The following is a 17771-nucleotide window of genomic DNA, read 5'->3' as shown; positions in this document are numbered from 1 at the left end:
AAGCTGTGGATAAGGGGGCGGGACATCACAGACTGGGAATGATTTCTATGTGTGAAGGGGGACATACTGCACGGGCTGTGGATAACGGGGCGGGACATCACAGACTGAGCATGATTTATATGTGTGAAGGGTGACATACAGCACGGACTGGGGATAAGGGGGGCATCAAAAACTGGGGATGATTTCTATGTGTGAAGGGGGACATACTGCACAGGCTGGGGATAAGGGGGGGGGGTAATAGACTGGGGATGATTTCTATATGTGAAGGGGACATACTGCACAGGCTGGGGATAAGGGGGAGGGGGACATCACAGACTGGGGATGATTTCTATTTGAGGACACTTTGAGGGGAAAAAAGTTGGCATGCATTACAGTTTGGGCACTCAGGCTCAAAAAGGTTCATCATCAGTGATATAAGGTATGTTCTATACAATGCATACTCCATGGGTGCATATTACAGCCATCCTCTTCAGATATCATGTAAGGTATGTTCTATACAAAGCATACTCTATAGGTGTAGATGAAGTCATGGCAGTGAGATGAGTCTGGGGATGTTGAAAGTGGGTAAGGCCAATTTATTAGTCTCAATGCATATTTATAATAATATCATTGTGCCACAGTTCTATCATACTATACTTATTAGTAACTAATTTCCCATGAACACAACTGAACTTCCGTACTATTGTTATTCATGTAGCACATAGTCTTGAATGAATGAATAGTGCCCATACCAGATGGGGGAAGAAACCTTGAGAATCAGAGATCACCATTAGGGTCAAATTTTGTTGTCTGGCCAAACATTCCTAAATGTACAGGGTGGGCCATTTATATGGATACACCTTAATAAAATGGGAATGGTTGGTAATATAAAATTTCTGTTTGTGGCACATTAGTATATGCGAGGGGGGAAATTTTTCAAGATGGGTGGTGACCATGGCTGCCATTTTGTAGTCGGCCATTTTGAATCCAGCTTTTGTTTTTTCAATAGGAAGAGGGTCATGTGACACATCAAACTTATTGGGAATTTCAACAATGATGTGCTTGGTTTTAACGTAACTTTATTCTTTCATGAGTTATTTACAAGTTTCTGACCACTTATAAAATGTGTTCAGTGCTGCCCATTGTGTTGGATTGTCAATGCAACCCTCTTCTCCCACTCTTCACACACTGATGGCAACACCGCAGGAGAAATGCTAGCACAGGCTTCCAGTATCCGTAGTTTCAGGTGCTGCACACCTCGTATCTTCACAGCATAGACAATTGTCTTCAGATGACCCCAAAGATAAAAGTCTAAGGGGGTCAGATCGGGAGACCTTGGGGGCCATTCAATTGGCCCACGAAGACCAATCCACTTTCCAGGAAACTGTTCATCTAGGAATGCTCGGACCTGACACCCATAATGTGGTGGTGCACCATCTTGCTGGAAACACTCAGGGAAAGTGCCAGCTTCAGTGCATAAAGGGGGAAACACATCATCATGTAGCAATTTCGCATATCCAGTGGCCTTGAGATTTCCATTGATGAAGAATGGCCCCACTATCTTTGTACCCCATATACCACACCATACCATCAATTTTTGTGTTCCAACAGTCTTGAAGGGATCTATCCAATGTGGGTTAGTGTCAGACCAATAGCGGGGGTTTTGTTTGTTAACTTCACCATTCACATAAAAGTTTGCCTCATCACTGAACAAAATCTTTTGCGTTAACTGAGGGTCCTGTTCCAATTTTTGTTTTGCCCATTCTGCAGCACCTGAAACTACGGATACTGGAAGTCTGTGCTAGCATTTCTCCTGCGGTGTTGCTATCAGTGTGTGAAGAGTGGGAGAAGAGGGTTGCATTGACAATCCAACACAATGGGCAGCACATTGAACACATTTTATAAGTGGTCAGAAACTTGTAAATAACTCATGAAAGAATAAAGTTACGTTAAAACCAAGCACATCATTGTTTTTCTTGTGACATTCCCAATAAGTTTGATGTGTCACATGACCCTCTTCCTATTGAAAAAACAAAAGTTGGATTCAAAATGGCCGACTTCAAAATGGCCACCATGGTCACCACCCATCTTGAAACGTTTCCCACCGCACATATACTAATGTGCCACAAACAGGAAGTTAATATCACCAACCATTCCCATTTTATTAAGGTGTATCCATATAAATGGCTCACCCTGTACATAATAACCATGAGTGATCCAGCGGATTGGACAGAACAGGTTTTTAATGAAACTTTTCTAAAAGCTAAAAGAGAGAACTAAAAATAGAGAACAGTTTGATTAACCCCTTCTTTATCATGTAGGCTATTAAATATAACCACGTTGACTTTTTTTTTACTCAATTCTACTCAGACTCATGCCAAGTTTCAATAAGAGAGATTATACAACAAAATGAATTAGCATCAGGGAAAAGATTACATATGGAAATGCCTTGAGCAGAATTTTCTTAACTGAAGCAAAACGACCTAGGCATAAATTTGGCTTGATATCAATTTGTCTGGGTCATTTTAATACACCTATAAATCAAAATGTCCTTTTTAATGTTGCTGCAGAATATAGTACATCTGTTTCAACCACCTGTTCTATGAAAACTGTTCAGAAATCTACTTTGGGTACAAAAGAGAATTGGAAACTGCCTTGAAAATCATTTATCACAGTTAGATTTTTCCTGCCGAGAAAATGTTAAATTATCATAAAATTAACATTTTCATTTTTTGGACAAAGATCAACTGAAAAAAAAAATCTGCTTTTATTGCTAGGTAGAGTTAAATCAGATTTCTGATTCTTTGTAGGTTATTTACAATTCAGACTATTTTTATCTAAAAGTTTGAAGCTGTATTTCTGGGGCAGAAGGAGACATTGATCTGTCGGGGAATGTTGTTTGCCATAAGATCTTTGGGCATTAAGGAGAGCAGATGTCTGGCCCATGGCAAATGCTTTGTGGTGGACATTTAGACTCTTTGATCTTTTGGTGGCATATAATCCCAGCCTGTTGTTCCCTTTCACTACCATATAACAGAGCCATTTATGTAATAATACTGCAGTATGTTGTACAATGCATCACTGTGGGACTGTGTGAATATTTCTATAAAGCCGCTGAAAAGTATTACATTTATAAAATTTAGAATATATAACAATCGGTGTTATTTTTACCAGGTGTTATGTATATCACTACATGTTTCCTATATTTTCTGTACTATTCATTTATTATGAATGCAGATTTTGAGTATCATATTGTACAGTATCAGAAACGATAAGGAGTAAGTAATGTAAGAGTAATATAATGTAATGATGAATAGTGGTAGGTGCAGAAACCTCTCCAACTGTCACGATTCAGCTGGCTGGAGGTGGATCCTCTGTGCCAGAGAGGGATTGGCGTGGACCGTGTCGGTGGACCGGTTCTAAGTTGCTACTGGTATTCACCAGAGTCCGCCGCAAAGCGGGATGGTCTTGCAGCGGCGGTAGCAACCAGGTCGTATCCACCGGCAACGGCTCAACCTCTCTGACTGCTGAGATAAGCGCGGTACAAGGGAGCAGACAAGAGCAAGGTCGGACGTAGCAGAAGGTCAGGGCAGGCAGCAAGGATCGTAGTCAGGGGCAACGGCAGGAGGTCTGGAACACAGGCTAGGAACACACAAGGAAACGCTTTCACTGGCACAATGGCAACAAGATTCGGCGAGGGAGTGCAGGGGAAGTGAGGTATAAGTAGGGAAGTGCACAGGTGAAGGTACTGATTAAAACCTCATGCGCCAATCAGTAGCGCACCGGCCCTTTAAATCGCAAACACTCGGCGCGTGCGCGCCCTAAGGAGCGGGGCCGCGCGCGCCGGGACAGCACAGACGGGGAACGGGTCTGGTAAGGGAATCGGGATGCGCATCGCGAGCGGGCGCGTCCCGCATCGCGAATCGCATCCCGGCTGGGAACATTATCACAGGGCACCCGGTCGGCAGGTCTGACCGGGGCGCTGTGAATAAGAGAACGCCGTGAGCGCTTCGGGGAGGAGCGGGGACCCGGAGCGCTCGGCGTAACACCAACATTTAGCAAATTTTGTTGTAGACTTCCCTTCCATGTTGAAAATCACTATTCCTGGAATGCATTGCTTTTCATCAGCTCTTTACAGCCCTTTCACCCTACCTTCCACCCCCCCCCTCCACAACAATCCTGACAGTTTCTTGCCCAGAGACAAGATCCAGCCACGCCTCCTGAGACAGCAGAGGATAATATGTCATCTCAAAAGGGTCAAATAACTGCTGAGACAACACCATACTGAAAATGAAAGGACTACACAACTTTCTCTTGTCTCTAATCTTGAGGTTATATCTACATTCTCTGCTTGGTCAAATGCTATTGAGACATTTAAGGAGATATTATTTTTTGCAGCCCATTCAGGCTGTACAGGTAGCCCTGCTTCTCCAAAATGTTAAATCTCTACAATTTGTTGCCAGAAAGTTTGCTATGCATCCCAACTCAGTCTCAAGAGCATGGAGCAGATACCAGGACAATAATGTAGAAAACATCAACCCAAAGTATGACATTCATCAACTTCTTTGTAAAAGGAGAAACTGGAGGAGCACTGGCAGAGTCCTACAAAATGACCTCCACTACCATGCATCTTGATTGGCATTTTCCGCAGAACACATGAATTCGCAGGTTAGCCAATGGCAACCAGGTCTCTCGACAGATTAGTGCAGATTTACAATGAGCACATGTGACAGATATGAAAGTGTATGGAGAACTTGTGATGATTGTTATACTGCTTGCAACATCATCTAGCTTATCTGAGATCCAAATCATTGGAGGATTACACAAACCTCAACATAATAGTCAATGGTACCCTAACTGGCATTATGTATTGAGATGAAATCCTTAAAGCCATTGTGAGATCTTACGTTGGTGCAGTGGATCCAGGGTTCCTTCGGGTGCAGGACAATGCCCAGTCTTGTGTGGCCAGAGTGTCTAGGCATTGATGCCATTGGCTGGGCTTCATGTTCCCCAAACCTAATCCAAATAACTTCTAGGACATGGTTGCTGATGCTGCCAAGTAGTGCCACAGTACTGATCTCACTGATGCCCTGACCAACGTTTGGGAGGTGATACCCCAGGATACCATCTTCCTTCTCTTCAGAAAAATAGATGTTGTTAGGAGTGCATTCAGACAGGGGGTTTTACACACTGCTGAGTCACATAAAGAGTTGCCAAAATGAAATTCACATGAATGGATCCACCTAAGATTTCATGTTTTTATTTAAATTTTGGGTGTCAATTACAATCCAGGCCTTAGTTGATTGATAATTTTGATCTCTATTGATTTTTGATATATCATTTTGTTCTCAACAAATTATATAACTTATATCAGTAAATATGTAAGATTCTTCTAAATCCAAGATTAAATAAAATGTAAAACCTAAACCCCAGTATTATTTACCCAATTCCTGTGAACACTTTCACATGTTCTCTTTTTGTAGTACAAAATGTTTCCTAGGTTTCAGCCTTAATTTCTTTTTCTAGAAATACACGTTCACCTGCATGTAGATGTTTTCCCTATAATGTACTGCTGGGCAGTAATGTAGTTATGACTTTATGCCAATTCTATTTTTATGTTACCTGCCAAAGCACATTAGTTCTAAAGATTTCAGGATAGATTTTCAATCACATCATGTTGAAGCTTTTTGTCTTTGATGGAATTGCAATGCAAATAATGGTGAAAGCATTGATAAATTGGTCTCATATACAGTCATGGCCGTAAATGTTGGCACCCCTGAAATCTTTCAAGAAAATTAATTATTTCTCACAGAAAAGGATTGCAGTAACACATGTTTTACTATACACATGTTTATTCCCTTTGTGTGTATTGGAACTAAACCAAAAAAGGGAGGAAAAAAAGATAATTGGACATTCCAAAAATGGGCTGTTCATAATTATTGGCACCCTTAATATTTGGTTGCCACCCTTTGGAAAAAATAAGTGAAATCAGTGGCTTCCTATAACCATCAATAAGCATCTTACACCTCTCAGCCGTAATGTTGGACATCTTTTCCTTTGCAAACTGCTTCAGGTCTCTCTTATTGGAAGGCGCCTTTTCCCAACAGCAATTTTAAGATCTCTCCACAGGTGTTTAATGGGATTTATGTCTGGACTCATTGCTGGCTACTTCAGAACTCTCCAGCGCTTTGTTGCCATCCATTTCTGGGTGCTTTTTGACATATGTTTGGGTTCATTGTCCTGCTGGAAGACCCAGGATCTTGGATGCAAACCCAGCTTTCTGACACTGGGCTGTACAGTGCAACCCAAAATCCGTTGGTAATCCTCAGATTTGATGATGTCTTGCACACATTCAAGGCACCCAGTGCCAGAGGCAGCAAAACAACCCCAAAACATAATTGAACCTCCACCATATTTCACTGCAGGTACTGTGTTGTTTTCTTTGTAGGCCTCATTCCATTTTCGGTAAACAGTAGAATGATGTGCTTCACCAAAAAGCTCTATCTTGGTCTCATCCGTCCACAAGATGTTTTCCCAGAACGATTTTGGCTTACTCAAGTAAATTTTGGCAAAATGTAGTCTTGCTTTTTTATGTCTCTGTCTCAGTAGTGGGGTCCTCCTGGGTCTCCTGCCATTGCGTTTCATTTCATTTAAATGTCAACGGATAGTTTGCGCTGACACTGATGCTCCCTGAGCCTGCAGGATGGCTTAAATATCTTTGGAACTTGTTTGGGGCTGCTTATCCACCATCTGGACTATCCTTCCTTTCATAAATTTTTCTCTTCCATCCATGCCCAGGAAGATTAGCTACAGTGCCAGGGGTTGCAAACTTCTTGATAATGTTGCACACTGTGCGAGAGATCTAGATCTCTGGAGATGGACTTGTAACCTTGAGATTGTTGATATTTTTCCACAACTTTGACTATAAAGTCCTCAGACAGTTCTCTTCTTCTCTTTCTGTTGTCCATGCTTAGTGTGGCACACACAATGCAAAGACTAAGTGAACTTCTCTCCTTTTTATTTTCTTTCAGGTGCAAATTTAATATTGCCCACACCTGTTACCTGCCCCAGGGGAGCATCACATGCTTTCAAGCATCACATGCTTGAAACATTGTTATTTATCCAAAATTTTGAAAGGGTGCCAATAATTTTGTCCAGCCCATTTTTGGAGTTTGGTGTGACATTATGTCCAATTAGCTTTTTTTTTTTTGTTTAGATCCAATATACACAAAGGGAATAAACAAGTGTATAGCAAAACATGTGTTACTGCAATCTTTTTCTGTGAAACATACTTCATTTTCTTGAAAAATTTCAGGGGTGCCAACATTTACGGCCATTACTGTATGAGTATAATCACAATGCACAAAATTCCCAAAATAGGACAGTGAAGTTGGAAAGTGGTGGTAGCTTTGAGGTAAGTTCAGCTGATCCATGATGCCTGGTCTGGTTGTTCTTGGTTTGTATGATCACTGAAGTATAGATGAGATATGAAGGTAGTAGAAGGGTAGGGGGCATTTTGATTTTGTCAAAAACTCTAGGTTTTAGAAGGTCTCGGACATCTCACGGGGGTCTATAAACTGATATGTTTACCACTTGACATTGCAACATTTTTTCTGCACTATGGACAAAATGTACTGTTTTCATACCATGACCAGTAATATATTAGGTACAACATATGTTTGACATTTTAGACTACAGAAATCAAAAGACATTTATAAAGCCCATTCAGCCCAACAGAGATTAAACTAATAATCTAATTATTCACAAAAGTCTGACTGCAGGCAGCAAAGGGAACATTTTATTAGAAGAGACAGAGCGAAAATTCATGATATATTCTGTCCTGCCATGTGATCTCATCAGTAGTCTAGATGCCAACTTTGCACAAAAATCCTGAAAGCTAAAACTGCGGTAAAAATCATCCAATGCTTATTATGGTCATTCACTAGTGTAGATTAAAAACAGGAAACATAAGTGTTAAATATATAATGTGAACCCCATAACATACAAATGTAAAGCACACTGGTAGAGATGTCAGTTGCCTCTTTCGGAGGATGGTCCTCCCTGATGTGCGGCTCTCTAGCCTCCATGGTGTCCAGCAGTCTCCCATTGCTGGCTGTATTGCATAGCCACATCAATTGCCTCCTTGTAACATTCAAATACACTCTACAAAGTCTCAGGGCCTCTCGTCCCCTGAAGCTCCACTATGCATGCCTCCCCTTTCTATGCCTGCTTTCTATTCCACCCCCTTAAACATCCTCTCTGTCTCTCTGGATTCTTTTTCTCCTTCCTCTATAGCCCAAAACCTTGTTCAAATTTGCTGGTGCAAAACACTACCCTGTATTTGAGGGACAGTGCCCAAGACAAAACTCTGATGGAATTGCCTGTAGCAATCGCACCTGTTTGAATTGAATTTTATTTCATTTTAAACAATGTTTACATATAGAATATTAGTTGTCATATTCAGACATATTATACATTAATAAGAGAACATGTGTTACCAAAATTAAACTAAGAATTAGGTTATTAACACATATCCAACATACAGTGGGGGCAAAAAAAGTATTTAGTCAGCCACCAATGATGCAAGTTCTCCCACTTAAAAAGATTAGAGAGACCTGTAATTTTCATCATAGGTATATCTCAACTATGAGAGACATAATGAGAAAAACAATCCATATAATCACATTGTCTGATTTTTAAAGAATTTATTTGCAAATTATGGTGGAAAATAAGTATCTGGCCAATAAAAAACATTCATCTCAATACTTTGTTATATACCCTTTGTTGGCAATGACAGAGGTCAAATGTTTTATGTAAGTCTTAACAAGGTTTTCTCACACTGTTACTGATATTTTGGCCCATTCTTCCATGCACATCTCCTCTAGAGCAGTGATGTTTTGGGTATTTTGCAGTGAAACATACTTTTAACTCTCTCCAAAGGTTTTCTATGGGGTTGAAATCTGGAGATTGGCTAGGCCACTCCAGGACCTGGAAATGCTTCTTATAGAGCCATTCTTCGTTGCCCAGGCGGTGTGTTTGGGATCATTGTCATGCTGAGAGATCTAGCCACGATTCATCTTCAATGCCCTTGATGATAGAAGGAGGTTTTCACTCAAAATATCACGATACATGGCCCCATTCATTCTTTCCTTTACATGGATCAGTCGTCCTGGACCCTTAGCAGAAAAACAGCCCCAAAGCATGATGTTTCCACCCCCAGGCTTTACAGTAGGTATGGTGTTCTTTGGATGGAACTTAGCATTCTTTCTCCTCTTAACACGACCAGTTGAGTTTTTACCAAAAAGTTCTACTTTGGTTTCATCTGACCATATGACATTCTCCCAATCCTTTTCTGGATCATCTAAATGCTCTATAGCAAACTTCAAATGGTCCCGGACAAGTACTGGTTTAAACCGGTGGACACATCTGGCACTGCATGATTTGAGTCCCTGTCCGCATAGTGTGTTACTAATGGTAGCCTTTGTTACTTTGGTCTCAGCTCTCTGCAGGTCATTCACTAGGTCATTCCCCCCCGTGTGGAATATTTTGTGAGATTTTTCCGCCAGAATTTTCTGTGATGTAAAATTTGGCAGAAAAATCTGCAATTTTGGTGCCAAAATTGCCGATTTTGGCACCAAAGTCATACATTTTGGTGCAAAAAAATCTATATGGCTGTGCGAAAATGAATTTTCACATATTTTCATAGCAGCACAAGAGACCTTTGATAATGTGAAGAGAAAAAAAGGTGTGAATAATATCGCTGGAACAGAAATTACAGTAGTTTTGGGGAATCTCCCCCAATATGTCTATTTTATGTTGAAGACATTAGAGGGCTTCAAAGTATTGCAGAAATTTTCCAATTTTTCACGAAAATTTCAAAATCTGAATTTTTCAAGGACCAGTTCAGATTAATTTGAGGGTCTTTCATGTTAGAAATATCCCATAAATAACCCCATTATAAAAACAGCACCCTCAAAGTATTCAAATGACATTCAGAAAGTTTGTTAACCCTTTAGGTGTTTCACAGGAATAGCAGCAAAGTGAAGGAGAAAATTCTAAATCTTCATATTTTTTACACTCACAGGTTCTCGTAGAGCCATTTGTGGAATGTTTACAAGGGGTAAAAGGAGAGAAATCCCACCAAAATTTTTAACCCATTTTCTCTCGAGTAAAGAAATACCTCATATGTCGATGTTAAGTGTTCTGCGGGTGCAGTAGAGGGCTCAGAAGGGAAGGAGCGACAATGGGATTTTGGAGAGTGAATTTTGCTGAAATTGTTTTAGAGGGGCATTTCGCATTTAGGAAGCCCTATGGTGCCAGAACAGCAAAAAAAAACAAACACATGGCAATACTATTTTGGAAACTACACCCCTCAAGGAACGTAACAAGAGGTACAGTGAGCCTTAACATCCCACAGGTGTTTGACGACTTTTCATTAAAGTCGAATGTGTAAATGAAAAATAATTTTTTTGACTAAAATGCTGGTTTTTCCCCAAATTGTACAGTTTTACACGGGGTAAATTTGTAACCCCATTTCTTTCGAGTATTGAAATACTCCATGTGTGGACGTCAAGTGCTCTGCTGGCGCACTACAATGTCAGAAGAGAAGGAGTCATATTTGGCTTTTGGAAAGCAAATTTTGCTGAAATGGTTTTTGGGAGGCATGTCGCATTTAGGAAGCCCCTATGGTGTCAGAACAGCAAAAACAAAAAAAACAAAAAAAAACATATGGCATACTATTTTGGAAACTACACCTCTCTAGGAACGTCACAAGGGGTGCAGTGAGCCTGAACACCCCAAATATGTCATTTTCGCAAAGGGTAATAGAAGAAAAAAAATGTTTAACACCATTTCTTCTGAGTATGGAAATACTCCATATGTGGATGTAAAGTACTCTGCGGGCAAACTAGAATGCACAGAAGAGAAGGAGCGCCATTGAGCTTTTGGAGAGAGGATTTGTTTGGAATTCGGGGGCCATGAGCATTTACAAAGGCCCCATGGTGCCAGAACAGAGGACCCCTCCCCCACTTGTGACCCCATTTTTGAAACTACACCCCTCACAGAATAAAATAAGGAGTGCAGTGAGCATTTACACCCCACTGGCGTTTGACAGATCTTTGGAACAGTGGGCTGTGCAAATAAAAAAAAAAAATTTTGTTTTCACGGACCACTGTTCAAAAAATCGGTCAGACACCTAACTGTACCCCTTATTACATTATGTGAGGGGTGTAGTTTCCAAAATGGGGTCACATGTGGGGGGGGTCCATTGTTCTGGCACCATGGGGGCTGTGTAAACACACGTGGCCTTCAATTCCGGACACATTTTCTCTCCAAAAGCCCAATGGTGCTCCTTCTCTTCTGAGCATTGTAGTGCGCCCGCAGAGCACTTTACATCCACATATGGGGTATGCTCACACTCAGAAAAAATGGGGTTACAAATTTTGGAGGGCTTTTTCCTATTTTCCCTTGGGAAAATTAAAAAATTTGGGTAACACCAGTATTTAAGTGAACCTTTTTTTTTTTTTCATTTTCTCATCCAACTGTAACAAAAACTCGCCAAACACCTGTGAGGTTTTAAGGTTCACTATACCCCTTGTTACATTCCGTGAGGGGTGTAGTTTCCAAAATGGGGTCACACGTAGGTATTTATTTTTTTGTGTTTAAGTCAGAACCGCTGTAAGATCAGCCACCCCTGTGCAAATCAACAATTTAGGCCACCATGTACATAGTGTGCTCTCACTCCTGAGCTATGTTTTCCACCCTAAGAGCATTTTACGTCCACATATGGGGTATTTCCGTACTCAGGAGAAATTGTGTTATAAATTTTGGGGGTCTTTTTTTCCTTTTACCTCTTGTGAAAATGAAAAGTATGGGGCAACACCAGCATATTAGTGTAAATTTTTTTTTATTTTTTTACACAGGCTGGTGTAGACCCCAACTTTTCCATTTTATATGGGGTAAATGGAGATATTTTTTCATTTTCCCAAGGGAAAATAGGAAAAAGCCCCCAAATTTGTAGCAAAATTGCTCCCGAGTACGGAAATACCCCATATGTGGCCCTAAACTGTTTCCTTGAAATATGACAGGACTCCGAAGTGAGAGGGCACCATGCACATTTGAGGCCTAAATTAGGGATTTGCATAGGGGTGGACTCGGATGCAAGCATTACAACTGCCTCCGTTACCAAAAATATTCTACACCAGTGATTCCCAAACAGGGTGTCTCCAGCTGTTGCTAAACTCCCAGCATGCCTGGACAGTCAGTGGCTGTCCAGAAATGCTGGGAGTTGTTGTTTTGCTACAGCTGGAGGCTGCATTTTAAAAACACTGCTGTACGAGACGTTTTTAATTTTTATTGGCGGGGACAGTGTACGTGTGTGTATAGGTAGTGTTTTACCCTTTATATTGTGTAGTGCAGTGTAGTGTTTCTAGGGTACATTTACAGTACATGGGCAGCGGTTGACGGTGAGTTTCCCGCTAGGAGTTTCAGCTGCAGCGGAAAATTTGCCACAGCTCAAACTTGAAGCAGGAAACTGTTAACCCCCGCCCGTGTGATTGTACCCTGTACATGCACACCTCCGGCTGTTGCAAAACTACAATTACCAGCATTCACTGACAGACTGTGCATGCTGGGAGTTGTACTTTTGCAACAGCTGGAGGCACACTGGTTGGAGAACCTTGAGTTAGTTCTGTTACCTAACTCAGTATATTCCAACCAGTGTGCTTCCAGCTGTTGCAAAACTACACTTGCCATTTGCTGTTTGTGCATGCTGGGAGTTGAAACTTTGCAAGATTTGGAGAGGTACAGTTTAGAGACCACCGCACAATGATCTCCAAACTGTGGCCCTCCAGATGTTGCAAAACTACAAATCCCAGCATGCCCAGACAGCAAACTGTTGTGTGGACATGCTGGAAGTTGTAGTTTTGCAAGATCTAGAGGGCCACAGTTTAGAGCCCACTGCATAGTGATCTCCAAACTGTACCGCTCTAAATCTTCCAAAACTACAAATCCCAGCATGCCCAAACAGCTGTCTGGGCATGCTGGGAGTTGTAGTTTTGCAACATCTGGAGGGCTACCGTTTAGAGATGACTGTATAGTGGTCTCCAAACTGTGGCCCTCCAGATGTTGCAACAATCACCTACTGGCTTCCATCATCAGCAGGATCGGTGCCGCTGGTAAGGGACCGCTGCTGCCGCTGAAAGGACAGTTTCCCTGCTAGCCCTGGACTACCGTGGTTGGGCAGAGCGGGGGTAGTGAACTTTAACCCCCGCCTCCGATCTGCTATTGGTCAGTCGCTTCTGACTTACCAATAGCAGGGATAGGAGGGGTGGCACCCCTGCCACCTCACTCCTATCCCTTCAGGGGGATCGAGGCTGTCTTGAACAGGAACAATATATTAAAAGTTTAGTTTAGTGACAGGTACCCCTACAAAAAACCTACAACAACTTCTGTGATTGCTACACTAGCAAAAAGTTGGAGCGAATTTTTTTATGTAAAATGGACTCTCACCCCTTTGAAGAGGTATATAAATACAGAAGAGTCACTCGTAGGCATATCAGGAGGTTAAAACCCACTCTTACAGACAATTCAGAAAGAAAGAAAGAAAGAAATAATAACAGCTTTCCTATCCCTTCAAGATAGGGCTCTGCAATTGAAATTGACATGAATATGAGGGTAAAAGGATGTAAAGATGCAGGGATACTCAGAGATACTCAGAGATGGGAAGCCTCAGGCACCCCTCGGCGACCGACAAACCTCAGCCAGGGCTCCCAGGTGCGCAGGAAGACATTGTGAGATCTATCAGATCTGCTGGACATCTCTTCAAATCTGCACAACTGGTGCACTTTAGATATCCATTTGGTAATAGTCGGGGGGTCCCAGCTAAGCCATTTCAAAGGAATCAGTGATTTAGCTGCTGCCAATAAATGTGTGAGTAATGCATCTTTATGAGGGCGGAAATGTTGGGATGGTCTTCCCAGGAGCACCATAGTGGGGTCAAGAGTGATTGGTGTGGGGAGAAAAGAGTTAATGGATACCTTTAGGTCCCTCCAGAAGGGCTCAATGGCGGGGCAGGCCCACCAGATGTTCGTGAAGCTTCCCACCTGCATCCCACAGCGCCAACAGGAGCTAGAGGGAGATAAACCATGGGCATGCAGAAACTCAGGTGTCCTGTACCATCTGGCCAACAGTTTAAAATGGGACTCCCTCAGACGTATGCATCTAGAATAGCCATGAGCGTGAGACAGGATGTATTCAGTCTTTGAGTCGGAAAGCCGAATGCCCAGCTCCTTCTCCCAAGAGGCTATATAGCCCGGTTGGGAGGAGTGTGCTGGTACAGAGCACAATTTCCTTGCAAAGGGTAGTTTATGGGAGTTTTAAGGAGGAGTGACTAAAAGTGTTTCAAAGTCTGTCAAGCCTCTCAAAGCACCCACCTTGGACAAAAACAATGTACAACAATGTTGCATGTGTTCGAATATGCAAAAAAGACAAGCGAGTGGTAGGGATGAGGGATTGTAGCAGGTCGCCCGTCTGAACCCTTCCGCCTTGTAGCAGCTGATTAATAGGAACATGAGAGCGCTTAGCCCAAATGGGGGCATACGTTGGTGTAGCACAAATCACGGTCTCAGGGATGAATGCAGAAGGTAGTAGGGGAGATATAGGAGGAGACAGTGTAGAAGAGAGAGAGGGCCAGACATGAAAAATGCTCGAGAACAGGAGAGACAGGTCCGAGTGGGAGTAACACCTCCTCCTAGTCAACCAGAGGTGTTGAAGAAAATGAGGACCAAACGCCCACTGGGACCATGCTAGTTCAGAATTGGGGTCCCAAGAGGCAGACATAGTAGAAAGGGAAGAGCAGGTAAACCATCTACGAAGCTGAATGGCTCTGTAGAGTGAGTGTATGTCAGGTATGCCCATACCGCCTATGCTCACTGGCCTGGTGAGGAAAGCATGTGCCATTCTAGGATTCTTGTAGTGCCATAGATATAAAGGGAACAGCCTACGTATTGAGGAAAAGAAGGATGGGGGCAGGGCAATAGGAAGCATTTGAAGCTTATACAATACCTTAGGGACCACATACGTCTGTAAGACGTTGCGCCTCCCAATCCATGAAAACAGAAGGGTATCATAGTCCTTGAGAAGAAGTTATACGTCAGTAAGCAGTGTCTGAAAGTTAGCTGCGTATAGGGATGGGAGGGATTTAGTAATATGTACCCCTAAGTAGTTTAACGAGGTCTTCGCCCATGGAAAAGTGGACAGACAGGATAATTAAGTGATACGGTCTGCGGGAATAGTGATGTTAAGCAACTCTGACTTGGAGACATTGACTTTAAAGTTTGAGAGAAGGCCAAATTCTTCAAACAGTGACACCAGGCAGGGCAGATCCGACTCGGGTTTGGTGAGAAGGAAGAGTAAGTCATCCACAAAAGCCAAAACCTTCAGCTCACCAGATGGGGTGTGAATTCCTTGAATAGAAGGATGTTGGTGCACCCTCTGGAGAATAAGTAGTTTCCATAACCAGTACAAAAAGGGTGGGAGAGAGCGGGCAGCCCGGCCTGGTGCCAAGTGTGATATGGAATGAGGAGGAGATGGAGTCGTTGACCAGAAGTGAAGTGTAAGGACGAGTGTACAGGGATAAAATTGCGTCAATGAACTGAGTCGGGAAACAAATTTCTGGAGGACCTCTCTTATAAATTATCACTTGACTCTATCGAAGACCTTCTCGGCATCAACACCGAGAAGGACCAACGGGGAGCTGGTCTGGTGAGCTCTATGGATGGAGGCTAGGAGCAGAAATGTATTGGCTCTGCCCTCTCTGCCTGGCACAAAGCCTGATTGCTCCGTGGCAATTAGATGAGGGAGAAATCTCTTGATCCTGTTAGAAAGAAGTTTGGCCCAAATCTTTAAATCCAAATTCATTAGCGATATGGGCCTATAGCTTCCGCACTCAGACGGGTTTTACCCTTCTTTAGCTATAAGTGTAATATGTGCTTCTAGTGCCTGTGCTGGAAGTGGGGAGCCCTGCATCAGTGAGGAGCAGGAGTCTGTGAGATGTGGAAGAAGGGTCTCCAAAAATGTCTTGTAGTATGTTAGTGGAAGCCCGTCCGGGCCAGAACTTTGTCCAGGTGGGAAGGATGGACCTCCTCGGGAGATATAGCGGCCAGCAAAGACTGTATCATGGAGGGCTCCAGGGACGGCAGAGCAAGACCATCCAGGAAGCTATCCCATAGGGTATCCATGGGTGTGCCACCTCCCCCCCTTTCAGAATCAGAATGAAGGTTATAAAGACTAGAGTAAAAGGTACGAAATTGCTGGGCTATGTCCTGAGTGGATGTGAAACAGGTGCCATTGCCATCTCTGATCTCATGTAGGTGTTGCTTCGCTCTTGCTTTTTTAAGAAGGGATGTCATGAGCCTACCCCCTTATCCCCATGTGCGTATATTCTGTGTCTGTAGTGTAAATAAGTCTTGGAGGACCTTTCCTGTAAGCGCGTGAGCAATTGCTCCCGTAAAGATTTGAGCTCTTTCAAAGTCTCTAGTAGTCGTGAGCGTTTGTGGGTCCTCTCTAAGGCAGAAATGTTAGTCAAGAGGTCGTCAATTGTCTTTCTGGATTCCTTTTTTAATGTCGTACCCCAGGAGATTAAGATTTCCCTTATGTAAGCCTTATGGGCCCCCCAAACCATGGGAGCTGAAGGGCCAGAGTCCTTGTTGACAGAAAAATACATATCTAGATGTGTCTTTAAGTCGGCTAGCACCAGGGGATGCTCAAGGATCCTTTCATTCAGTCTCCAAGAAGGATAGGAAGAAGAGACAGGCGAAAGAGACAGAGTCATAGAGATAGGTGCATGATCTGAGACCGTGATCGTGTCAATACCTGCAGAACGTAGAGCCGGCAGTAAAGAGGAGTGGATCAGCAAGTAGTACAGCCGTTGGTAAGTGTCATGAACAGAGGAGTAGTGCGTGAAGTCTTGGGCGGAGGATTTCAGAGAGCGCCAGGAATCTTCAAGGGATAAATCACAGTTTAGAATGCAAACGGGACAATGAACACTGTGAGAGGCCAGAAGAGGAAGAGGAAGAATCCTCACAGGGATTCAAAGCGACATTCATGTCAGAGCCCACAATGATCAGGCCCTTTCGACGCCGAGGTGCCATGGGCATGAGTGGAACCACTGGGAGTATTGTTTAGTAGGAAGTTTAGGTATTTTATCCTAAACATGTCTGCACTTCTCCGGGGTATTTAAACCTCTAAGATTGAAGGACGCTACAGTCAAATCACACATTAGAAACCGGGGGGGGGGGGGGGGGGGGGTTGAGTTATGGGGATAGGAGCGTAAAAGAAGAAAGGGGAAGAGAGAAAGAGCAAGTGCAATGAGAGCTGAGGAAGTGAATGGAGAGAGAAAGGGGGGGGGGAGAAAAGAAGTTGGTGGAAAGGGGGGTAGTGTGATGTAAGGTCAGAAAAGAAAGAAGAAGAAGGGGGAAAGAGAAAATGTAGGAGAAGGGCAGAGGGCATAGAGGTGGGGAGAAGGGGAAGAGAAGAGGGGAAACTGCAGCAATTCGATCACCTACAGCACCCAGAAACTCAGGAGCTGTCAGGAGACTGTATAGGGGGAGGGGGGCGGGGTTAGATTATACCAACACTACCTAGTCTGTGAGCACCCGTGGTCATCACCTCTGCAATCAGAATGGCCAAAAACGTGACTGTGCAGTTAGTAATTGACACCAGTGAGAAGATAAGCTCATCAAGGAAACAAAGATCGCACACCAGATACCCAATGAGGACCACCCAGAGTCTGT

Source organism: Hyla sarda, chromosome 1 (genome assembly GCF_029499605.1).
Source record: "Hyla sarda isolate aHylSar1 chromosome 1, aHylSar1.hap1, whole genome shotgun sequence".
Lineage (NCBI taxonomy): Eukaryota > Metazoa > Chordata > Amphibia > Anura > Hylidae > Hyla > Hyla sarda.
The sequence above is the reverse complement of the archived record's forward strand: the minus strand, read 5'-3'. Positions refer to the sequence as shown.